This window comes from Eubalaena glacialis, chromosome 1, assembly GCF_028564815.1.
Source record: "Eubalaena glacialis isolate mEubGla1 chromosome 1, mEubGla1.1.hap2.+ XY, whole genome shotgun sequence".
Lineage (NCBI taxonomy): Eukaryota > Metazoa > Chordata > Mammalia > Artiodactyla > Balaenidae > Eubalaena > Eubalaena glacialis.
Window position 1 is genome coordinate 125,547,557 of NC_083716.1, and position 12,292 is coordinate 125,559,848.

General features: G+C 44.7%; 1 protein-coding gene across 1 annotated transcript in view; it reads right to left on the reverse strand.

Annotated features, from left to right (window-relative positions):
- Positions 1-12,292, reverse strand: part of NCKAP5 (NCK associated protein 5) — a 1,042,158-nt gene that overhangs the window by 947,258 nt on the left and 82,608 nt on the right. The window lies entirely within an intron of this gene.

The following is a 12,292-nucleotide window of genomic DNA, read 5'->3' on the forward strand; positions in this document are numbered from 1 at the left end:
CACACCCACTTCCAACCAGCAAGATAAAACTGTGTGCCCTTCCCCTGCTATTTTCCACGCTCTCCAGGAATCTCCCTTCTTCTCTGAGCTGGTTCTTACTCATGGTTTTTACAGTTTTCTCCCCATTCACCCCTCCCCGCCACCTGAGAAATCCACAAATCCTACACCACATCCCTGCCATGAAGTCTGGACACCCTGGCCCACTGTTTTCCTTCCTTCCTCTGAGCTGCTATAATGATGCTGACTATTTATATTTATTTGCTGCTTTTTATATACTGACTTGTATTTTTAGCTTGTTTTTTAGCCATCTGTGTTTCTGTCTCCTCAAGTCACTTTGAAAGGTCTTTGAGGGCAGCCATTGTGTTGTGTTATTTGTTTATACACAAACCTCCTGCCATAGTGAATCTTAAGCAGAAATGGGGGGAGGAGGACCTTGAGGGCCAGGCAGGAACAGTTAGAAGAGTCCATGGAATGGGGTGTATGTTTAGATAAGCACTCTCCCTGCCCTTGGAAAACAATGACCTCGCATCTCACTGGTCACCACATGAGGGGATGCTTTTCGGCACGTCCAAAAATTATTTTTTTCTAAGAGCAGTGATAGATTATTGATTTGGTAGGGTATCAAGGCCTTCAAATATTCCACTTTGATGTAGGAATCAGTTAAAGATAGTGCCTATCTCGTATGCCACTAATGGGTTTAAATCAACACAATATTTACGGAAAGCAAATTAGAAGTACCTTAAATTTTGTTAAGTACAAACCCTTAGACCCAGCAATTCCACTCTTCCAGAGGGACCCCGCAAATATGCTCACAAAAGCGCCTGAGGATATAAACTCAAGAATGTTCTTTGCAGCATTACTTGTAAACCAATATAGTAGAGACAACTTAAATATACATCAATACGAGAAAAGGTAGGTATACAAATTGTGGTACATGTATAGTATAAAAATCTTAGAAGGGGTTGAAAAAATTGAGGTAACTGCATAGACTGACATGGAAAGAAGTAGGCAGGAGCTTGTTGAATGAATAAAGCAAATTGTAGCAAATGATAGGAGGAATTATATACATTGTTAGCAGTGGTTATCCTTGGGGAATTAGATAAGGGAACTTTCATTTTTTGTTTTTCTGTGTGGTTTGACATTTTTTTCAATGAGCATGTTCCACTTTGGTTATTAAAAAAATAATAAAAGTACAAGAGTGTATAATTTTCAAAATAAATCACAAGGAGAAACCTAGCTACTCCTTCAACAGATGTGTGACATGTAGTAAATGCTCAGTAAAGACCTGTTGATTGGATGCAGATCTGTGGCGTTTCTACTAGGATGCAGTAGTACGTGGGGACGGACTGGGGTAACAAGGAAGGAGAACCAGGCACCAGATTTTTATTCCTGATGGAACGACCGACCTTCTTTCCCTTACATGTAAGGACTAATTTGAAAACCTCTTGGACTCTGTCCACTGTAAGAAATGATTAAAGTTAAGTGCTCAGAACATAAAGTGCTGACCTTTCCCTTGTGCAACTGCTGTTTGACAAATGAAGTTTTAAGTTAAGACAAGCAAGAACCGCTATGGTTCAGTTCACTGGTTGCCAGCAAGCTCTGGAGGGAGAGTCAGGAAACTGGTAAGGACACAGGTTTGCCCAGCATCTTGTCATGGCTGGTCGAACATTAAGGAATTCTTCAGGGCGAGGTTAGGAAAGTCTAATCCACACAGAGTCTTCGGAGCTTTATTACGGAGGCACTCAGGGCTTTGAAAATCAGTGGGCTCGAGTGATGGCACCAAACACAGCTCTGTCTCCCTACATAGAGCCTCTAGGCCTCCATAGTGGAAACTCACAAACATAAGCCATATACTAGATATCAATACCACGTTTTTCTTTAGGGAAAAAAAAAGAAAAAAAGTCCAAGAAAAAAATGACTGAAAATTTCCACCAAGGTAGATAGGTTTCTCAAAGCACTATTTCCACTACTCTAGAGAAAACATGTTGGACTCTTGTCTTACTTCCTAGTGAGAAGATATGTCTGTAATCATTTCATGAAAAATGAGGGACTTCCCTGTTGGTGCAGTGGTTAAGAATCCACCTGCCAATGCAGGGGACATGGGTTTAAGCCAAGGTCTGGGAAGATCCCACATGCCACAGAGCAACTAAGCCCATGCACCACAACTACTGAGCCTGTGCTCTAGGGCCCACGAGCCACAACTACTGAGCCCACGCACCGCATCTACTGAAGCCCACGCGCTCTAGTGCCAGTGCTCTGCAACAAAAGAAGCCACCACAATGAGAAGTCCGCGCACCACAATGAAGAGTAGCCCCTGCTCGCCGCAACTAGAGAAAGCCCGCGTGCAGCAACAAAGACCCAACACAGCCAAAAATAATAAATAAATTAAAATAAATAAATTTTAAAAAAAGAAAGAAAAATGAAAGCACAGCCATATTTCCTGCTTGTTTTTATGATCTATTTATCCACAGATCATAGGAACCTGAGGCCGGATTCTATTTAAAAGCACATTTGGAGCCCCTTGGGTGTGACAGGGTCACACTTTTCCAACTGAGAGGTAAAGACAAGCATTTAACTTGACTTACAATTTAAGATAAAAACAAATAAGGGGGGCTTCCCTGGTGGCGCAGTGGTTGAGAATCTGCCTGCCAATGCAGGGGACACGGGTTCGAGCCCTGGTCTGGGAAGATCCCACATGCCGCGGAGCAACTGGGCCCGTGAGCCACAACCACTGAGCCTGTGCGTCTGGAGCCTGTGCTCCACAACAAGAGAGGCCGCGATAGTGAGAGGCCCGCGCACCGCCATGAAGAGTGGCCCCCACTTGCCGCAACTAGAGAAAGCCCTCGCACAGAAACGGAGACCCAACACAGCCGTAAATAAATAAATAAATAAATAAATCGTAAATCTTATTTTAAAAAAAAAAGAAAAAAACAAAAACAAAACAGAGCTTCCTCCCCTTGCCCAGAGTCTGAGTCTCTGGGATGGGGTTCAGATATCTATAAAAAAAAATAAATAAATTTAAAAAAAAAAAAATAAATAAGGGAAAGGGGGATGGGCGGGGCTTTCTTCCCCACATCTACCAGGGGATCATTAATGCTGCTGCGAAAATCACCTCCACCTGCTGAGACGCTTGGCCCAGCTTCCCTTCCAGTGCCTTCTACTCCTTCATTCAGGCAATTTTCCCTCTCCCCACGAGGCTGCCCTCCTCAGGGGAGGACGGCCGAGCAGGTATAACAGGCATACGTGTGTCTGTATACCTGTTCATTATTTTTAAAGTCTTAAGATGTATTCTTCATGTTTAAGTGTTTTCTGTCTTAAACTGGAAAATCTCTAAAGTCAGAGATAGTAATCAGATCTGCAAGATGTGAAACACAGCCAAGAAGTCCCTTGGAGGTTCTTGCTGCTGATGGCTCCTACCAAGGCTGTCCTCAGATACAGTTTCTACCTCCAGTGTCTAATTTCCCCTCTATCTCCCCCTCTCATCCTATTAAACACGTATAACTACTGCCATTTATCAAGCATTCATATGTGCCATTTGCTTTAAACACATCATCTAATTTACCTTTGAAATATCCCAATGAGTTAATACTATCACTACCACTCCCCTTTTACAACCAAGGAAACTGAGGCCCAGAGAGAGATGTTACTTAAGTGATGTGACTCTGATCACACAAATAATAAGAGGTCGAGCCACCATTTCAACTCTGCCTGACCTTCCAACATCGCAAGGGAGGCCTAGATCCCTCTGAGGATTATAAATATTGAACAGAGAGTTGGTAAACCAGTATGAATAGGGGAAGATTGGAATTTAGAAGCATGTAGCTATCATTAAAGTACTCAGTTCTGATTCCTATACACAGACGGCAGTGACCTTCAGACTTCAATCTTGAACTAGTGTGACTTCTGCTGCTTTCTGTAACCCAGCCTCTCTGCCTGGCTCTTAGAGGAGATAAGTTGTAGGCCTCAAAGACCATGGGACTCAGACTCACAGGGCTTAGTCCCAGAGCATCCCTGTGGAGTAAATGCTCCATGCCCTTGGAGATGCACAAGATCCAGGTGCAGGAAGGAGAAAATATTGGAGGGCAGGCATTTAATCATGTTTACGGCCTGTTTCCCTTCACACTGAGAACCTTCAGTAACTCCTGTTCCTTTGTTCATGGAGGTAATGGTTCTACCAGGGCTTAAGAGACAGCTTGTGGCCAGTGAGCCTGCCCTGTAAGAGTTAACATGATCAGAAATGGCAAGCAGAGGTGTTAGGAGGAACACTTCACACAGGAACGCTTCAGCATTTCCTAAACAAATTAGCATGGTTCTGAGAGGGTGAGTCCCTGGGGGACCTGAAAATCTGCATGTTTAGAAAGTGACCCACATCATTCTCATGCAGATGGGCCTCAGACCGTATTTTTTTTTTTAATATCTTTATTGGAGTATAATTGCTTTACAATGGTGTGTTAGTTTCTGCTTTATAACAAAGTTAATCAGCTGTACATATACATATATCCTGTATTTTAAGAAACACTGTTTATACCAAGAGAAGTAAATATATGACTCTCTTATCTACGATCAGACGTTGATAAAGATCAGGTCCACTGTCCCTCGGAAACAGCAGTGGGATCAATGAGCAATTTCCTGGTAACCCTCATCTGCGATAGATCACATCTGACACGACGCTGGGACACCAAGTGCAACTTGGAAAAGACACAGCAGGTGCCACACGGATGGTCCCAAACACGTAGTCGGATAAAGACATTTATAGGCTTTCCTTGCTGCCAATGTCACTGTAGTCCCCAAACATAAATCCAACAAAAACAAGAGTAAACCATAAAGTGTGAAGTCCAACAAAGTTCAGATTACTCCCATGACAGAGGCTTAGATGCATTTCATGATAGATCATATTTCAAGCCTAGAAATGCTTTCTTTTTTCCAAGGGGGGAGGGAGGGCAGCTTGCTGTATGCAGCCTATTTATTGGCTTGTTGACACTCTTGAGACACCAGGAACCTTTGGGCGGGGGCAGGGGGCTGATATGGCAGATGCCCGTTGACAGAGGAGGTGGAGGGAAGGGATAAAAAATTTGAGCATCTATGACCATTAGCCTGGGACCTGCCCTGGAAATGTGGTGATATCCCCCTCATACATTTGCTTTCTCCACCAGCTTGGGCTCCAGGCCCGACCCCGGGAGGTACTGCGAGGGTTAATGCTCCCTAAGGCACTGGGGGCTTTTGATGGAAGGCCCCGCGTAAGTATAAAGTATCACCTCGAAGCCGGAGGATTTGGTTTCAGCCTCCTCATTGTGTGTTGACAGTGCACACTGTGAGTTTGACGTTTTTAACTACTTTGCTGGCCCCAAATAAAAAGCGCTGGGCGAGAGGAGGTGGAAAAAGGGGAGAGGTTGGGGGAGCCATATTCCTGCCCTGACTTTGATTTTACACAAATCAACACACAGCATTAAAGTCTGGAATCGCAAGCCGGGTCCAACCACGCTGCTTCGAAGATTTATGTAAATTCAGTAAACTAGGAGATGCGCGTTGCGTTCCTTCTAACCTGAGAACAGAGAAGCCTCAAGGGACATAGCTGTCTGTAAACTGAGAGCATTCTGTGGCCCGTGGTGATTGTCTAAATAAAAAGGCCCTGAGTTCCATTTTACACCCGCTATGGAGAGACATTAAAATCAGTGATAGCACTCAGGAAAGGAAGGGGACAGCCACTGGCTTTCCCAGGGTGGTGCCTGAGACCAGGATTATGGTGTGATGAGTGCCTTTAATAAAGCCTGCCCTGAATGGCACTGACAGTCAGCTCCCCAGGGTTCCTGAAACCCTGGGGCTCTGGCACACCCTAGCCCTGCCCCACCTCCTCTTACCAGCCCTTGAAAGCAGCCCAGGATCAGAGGCCTAGAGGAAAGGCTGGTAACGGCGAGGATGCCCCAGGGTAGAGGCAGGGTGGGTCCACAGGGGCCAGGGCTCAGGCTCAGAAATCCCTGCCTGCATTTGCCCAAAAGGCCAGCAGAGCCCTGGGCCGGCTCGGGCACAGTCCAGAGGCCCCAGCATTCCTCCTTTCATGCTGACAAAGCCTCTTAAGTTAAAAAGACAAAAGTGGGAACCGTGGTCAGGGGTCTGTTGGAGGGGCGGACTGGAGGAGGGGGTGTGCCTTTTCTTCTTTCCCCCCCTTTTTTTTTTCCCTTTGGAAGTGAGCACACACACATACACCCTCAGGAGTTCTTTTTTCTGGTCGCCTGATATTTTAGGCCCCAGAAACACCTTATTTTTGTGGCAAATATTCCTCAAAGGCCCCTTAGAAAGGCATTCTTACAGATCAGTGAGAGAGACAGCCCTCTCTGCAGTGTGTCCCCAACAAACAGCCCTGGGAAGTCAACAGCAAGGGCAGAGATGGAGGGGCCGGGGCAGGGGAGAGCTGCAAGCTCAGGTGCAAAGAGCACCCGGAGAAACCCAGGGCCCATGCTGCAAGGGATGCAGCAGGCAGGCTGGGCCCCAGGCGGCTTGCCCAGGTCCAGGGCAGACACAGGAAAGCAACGGTCACCAGTGCAAGCCGGGGTGATGCACATTTGGCCTCCGCCGCCATCTCCCCCCCCGCAAAAGAAAGTGCCCCTTCTTTCCTCACATTCCCAGGCAAAGCTCACTATGGTGGACATATTGTCCTCTGTCCAGGAAACTATGGTATTAAAGGCCTCCATAGGGAATTCCCTGGCTGTCCAGTGGTTGGGACTCCCCGCTTTCACTGCCGAGGGCCCAGGTTCAATCCCTGGTCAGGGAACTAAGATCCCGCAAGCTGCATGGCACAGCCAAAAAAAATAAAAATTAAATTAAAAAATTTTTATAAGCCTCCATAATTCTCCTGAGGAGTCAGAAAGCCTAAGGGACCCAACTCTGGGCTATAAGACCTTCGTAGATAATAAAGCCCCGCAGCTCTGTTGTCACTGCTGTTTTAAACTTTATACCTTAAATTAATCCAGGGGAATTGTTTTAAAAGAGATTAAGCCTTTTCCAGGTACAATAACCTATTGTGAAACCTAAAACTCTGCTGGTGGGGAAATTATTTTAAAGCAGAGCCTTCCTATTAACAAAGGAGAATGACCATTCAATATATTGGTTATCGTTCATTATTTTCACTAATTATAATAATGTAAGTCCTATTGGTCAAGGTCACGAGATGCTATTGTTAGGTAGAAATCGCTTAAGGATATGGCTAATACCTTCGGAATAAGTATAAAATTGATAAATTCCTGACCTACTGTATATATAGCACAAGGAACTATACTCAATATCTTGTAATAACCTGTAATGGAAAAGAATCTGAAAAAGAATATATATTATATATATATATATATATATATATATATATACACACGCACACACATATATATGTATATATATGTATATGTATATACACATATATGTATGTATAAATGAATCACTTTTTTGTATATTTGAAACTAACACAACATTGTAAATGAACTATACTTCAATAAAAAAAAGATAAATTCCTTGTTTAGAGTGTAAGAGGCTTGGGAATGTTATTTTAGCAATAGGATGCTTTCGAAATGAAATCTTGGGCAGATTTTGGCTACATACAGCAGTTCAGAGAATGGTATCCCTGGCAGAGGTCCTACAGCCCATCCTGCCAGCCCTCCCCTCCTCCCACCTGCAGAAAAGAGACGAGAGAAGACATGCATTTACAGGTGGGGCTGGATGAAATGAGCTAAATGACATTATGCGTCTACTTCATCCTGTCTTGATCTCTGCCCTCTGAGCTCCTTGTACCCATGCCTTCCGCACCACCCAATTTGGTACTGCAATATGCACGGCAAGGACAAGTGTGTTCCCATTTGCTTTTTGTAGGCAACTCTTACCTCCCAAGCAGATTGTTGTCATCTTGACACAGAGACCCTATTCTATATGTCAGGAGTTCCCTCTGTGGCAGGCTGGTGCTAGGCATGTACAAGCTGTTTGTTCCAGTTGGAGACGGAGACAAAGTCACTGGAGGCCTAAAAGTTAAGGGCAAGCAGGTAGATGTGATCCAACTTGGGATGCCAGTGACAGGCTTGAGTGGGTGGTGAGGTGGCTGGGCGACGGAGCGGGGGGCAAGGGACAAGACCTCAGATAAGGAAATCTGACTTTCTTCTTTGTCGTCTTCTTTCTTTTCCTTCTTCAGCACCCTCTTCCAAGTCACATGTCAGATACAGATGATCATATCTGCCTGTTTCCCTAAGATGCAATTAGCATCACTTAATGGTGAACAATATGATGGGAGTCCAGAGAAAATTATATATGATTGTCTAACAAATGTCATATGAACTTGAGGGTTACAAGGAGGTATTAATCTTTGAAATCACTATCTTTTCACTTGTGGTTGAATTTGTTCATTCATCCACCAAGTCATTCACCAAACATTATATGGAGCAGTTTACAGTGTACACAACAAATTCTCATTGAGCACCTCCTGAATTCCAGGCTCTATATATATTGTGGAATCTGAGCAGCTCTGAATACTCAGAGAATATTCTTTGGGTGTCTACTGATTGGGAGATAGAATGGAAAAATACATTGAAAAAGATATCTCCACCCCTATTTTGATTAAAAAAAAAAAAAAATCAACCTGTAGAGGCATTAGTCTAAGGGGGAGAGGTGGTAACTGAGATTATGTGTTAGAAAAGTAAAGGCAACCTGTCAATAAAGTACAGGGAAGTGAGCGTGATGCACCAGCCTCTTGGCTACAAAGAACGAGTTCCTAGGGGGGAGCCCAGTTCTTCACTGGAAATGTAATTGTTGACCGAGTGTGAACTATGGTTTGTATGAGGTCAGAAAGTCCAAAGGTCACAGTTAGTGAAATGTATCAGCTTGTCGGCCTTTCCTGGAACACATTCTATATTTTGGAAACAAAGTAAGCAGATCTCGCTCTTGGTTCAATATAGAGACAAGATCAGTTCCCACGAAACCCTTTGGGTCTTGGACTTGGAGGAAGGAACCCCTAGAAATGCACTCCCTGAAGCAGGTAAACCCACCCTCACCCACCCCACTCCCCAGTCCCAAACTTCCGAACGAGCCCTACAACATGTCCAGTCCTAGGAGAGACTCACTCACTCTGGAAGGGGGGAGGGGTAGATATGCCAGGGAGTAGAATTGGGCTTCTCACTAACTTTGAAACACTTATCAGCCCTCTGGTGAGTGAGTAGGAAGGAAGGAAGGAAAGAATATTCCAGAATCCATGAGGTGAGGACACGTGCAGAGAGAGGGTTGTTCCATTATACACATGGGCACAGGAACACCCTGATCTGGACCAAAGACACTGGCTCACGACCTGGCCTGACCCCTCTGACATTGTAAGTATTCGGGTGCATTATGACACTTGGCTCTGGTTTGCATCCTAGATTTATTGCCTCTTTTACTCTTCGTTCCCTGTCCTCAGCAGTTTGTTCCAAATCATTTTCTCTTTCAATCCATTGCCCTCATGTTCATTTTCCTCTTGATCTATATTTATTAGCTGCCAAGTACTTGTGAGGCACTGCAGGAACCATCAATAATGCCTCTGTTCCCTGTCACTCTAAACAGAAAAATATCTGCCCATGGTTTCCCAACCCTCTGCCCTTCCATTATTCCATGGCTTCAGTTGTAACTCCGTGAGGTGGTTTGGAAAAGACTTGGTATCAACCCACGTAGGACCCAAGTTTTGTACTAAAAGGCAAGCATCCTGGGAAACCCCTCAGTCCGGGCTAATGAAGAAGATTGATCAGGGACTTCCCTGGTGGTCCAGCAGTTAAGGCTCCGTGCTCCCAATGCAGGGGGCCCGGGTTCGATCCCTGGTCAGGGAACTAGATCCCGCAACTAAGAGCCTTGCATGCCGCAACTAAAAAAAAGATCCCGCCTGCCGCAACTAAAGATCCCGCACACGGCAATGAAGATCCCGCGGGCCACAGCTAAGACCTGGCGCAAATAAATAAATAAATATTTAAAAAAAAAAAAAAAAAGGAAGGTTGATCACTCTAAACCCACCACAGTTTCTATTAGCAACTTCCCAAAGCCTCAAAAAAAAAAAAAAAAAAAAAGCAAGTGGAAATGGTGTATTTCTATAGAGGTTCCTCAACACCCCCCAGATTGCTGTCAGCCCCTCCCATACGAAGATTCTGCTTGGCTTCCTCTCTTTCCTGTTGAGACCCGCTTCCTATAAAAACACAAACCTCTGTTCCATTCTGTGTATCCATCTTCCCAGCCGTCCTTCCTTCCTTCAGCATTATCCCTTACCCTTGGGTGACCTCCTTTTCTTCCCCGACCCATCTCAGTAAAAGGCATTTGGCCAAGTTGTGAAGTCTTTACAAAGAGATGTTGTAGTATGCCTTCCTGGGAAGGCTGCAGCCTTTAGTGGGGAATTGAACCTGTGGACTTGCACCGCCAGATCCCTCCACAAGCAGCAGAGATCCCCCAGTGGCCAGCTCCTCAGGATTTGCCTCGCCCAAGGGCCCATCCTTCCCAAAGTGAACTTATCCATGTAGCAATATAAAGGCCAGGATATTCTGAGTTGACTTGGGTCACTCCAAGGGCCATATGCATTCCCCAGCTGCCTGTAGGCTTAGCTGGGGCTTTGCCGGGCCTGAATCACACAGTTCGCCTTCTCCCTGTGTCCAATCCAAATTCCTCCCTGCCCTTCTGCAGGTGTCTATATCCAATCAACATCCCACAATAGCCTAACCCAATCAATATAAGACTCAGTTTCTGCTTCCAGAGAACCCAACCTGTGTCATAACCTCCAACCTTGAGAACTTTAGGTAAAAATGGGGAAAGTACGGTTTCTCCAGAATAATCAGCAAAATCTGTTTTCTTAGATAACCAGGACGCTGAATCAGGGTGAGAAATCGTAATCTGAAAAACCACAGCACAGGCTGCAGTGTGGAAGCAACCGAAGAGACAATCTGAAAGAAACACACACTGAAAGCAGAACAGCAGCTTTAATAATTAAATAAGATGCATAAGGTCAAATAATCGCAGCAGGAACTATAATGACCATAAATGTATATACAGCACTTAGTGTGTGCCAAATGCCTTTCCCAGCACTTTAAGTGTCTTAGCTCAGTTAAGTCTCGCTACAGTCACATGAGTTAGGTCCTTCCATTATCCTCATTTTACAGTGAAGAAACTGGGACACACATAGGTGGAGTAACTGCTCAGAGCTGCACAGCCAATGTGTAGGCAGAGCTAGGATTTTAACTAAACAGCTGGCCCTCAAGCCTCCACCAGACTGTCACTCTACATGATGTGAATGTAGTATGTGTATGCCATGTATTTATAAAGAAACTAGAGAAGAGGGTGAACGGTAGTGAGAAATCAGGAAGGGAAGAACCTGAAGACACACAGGACTCAAAGAGACAGGTCAGATGGGACGTGAGAACACTGCAGCACAGCAGAGACCTTGATTCTCTAGCAGGATTCTGGCCTCGCCTCCATCCTTCCTCTATAGGACAGGAGGCCAGTTCAAGGTTGACCAGCCTAGGTCCACATGTGAAAGCAGATAAGTGAATGTACCTGGAGAGAGAAAAGGACTGGACTGCAGGAATAAAGACAGCTCTTGACAGAAATAGGAAGTAAACATGACTCAGTGGAAGGGAAACAAGCGATAAGATTAATGCCCTCATCCCATGGCAATAAACATCACCCTCCAGCATCAATAGACTACATAAATATTTTGATGGCCCTCCTCTCTCCCTAGATAAGGAAATCCTCTGTGTTAAACTGAGATACACCCAGGCCCAAATTCAAACCTCCATGTCAATGTCCCTGGGGTATCACATGTGTACCTTTCTCTCTCCATTTTTTATTTCACCGTGAAAACGCAATTGCTTTAATTCCCAGCAAATAGGATAGATAAAGAACACACCATCAGTATTTTGGGCTTCTGTACATGTCGACACAAAAAATAGAGATGAAATTGTTTTCTTTTCCTTTTATCCAACTGGGATGCTGCAGAGAAGCTAGAAAAACCGACAAGCCAACACATCAATCCAAGGGTACAGGGGCCAGCCATGGCTTCCTCCCCTGATACTCAAGAAGACCTAGTCTCCTGGTTTCCCTTGTGAATTGTTTGCTTGCCCATGAGTTACTGCTGAACTGGGAGAACCCAGGTCACTGATGCTTCTTGGAGATGAATTTTTAAACCACATCCTACCTTCTGCTTCTTGGTAGGAGAAAATAAAAAAAGTTGAAGATAAATAAATTTTTAAAAAATTCTACATTGCAAATTCCTCATATTCCAAGTCTTTAGTCAAGGAGGATCTAAATTCCTGTGCCT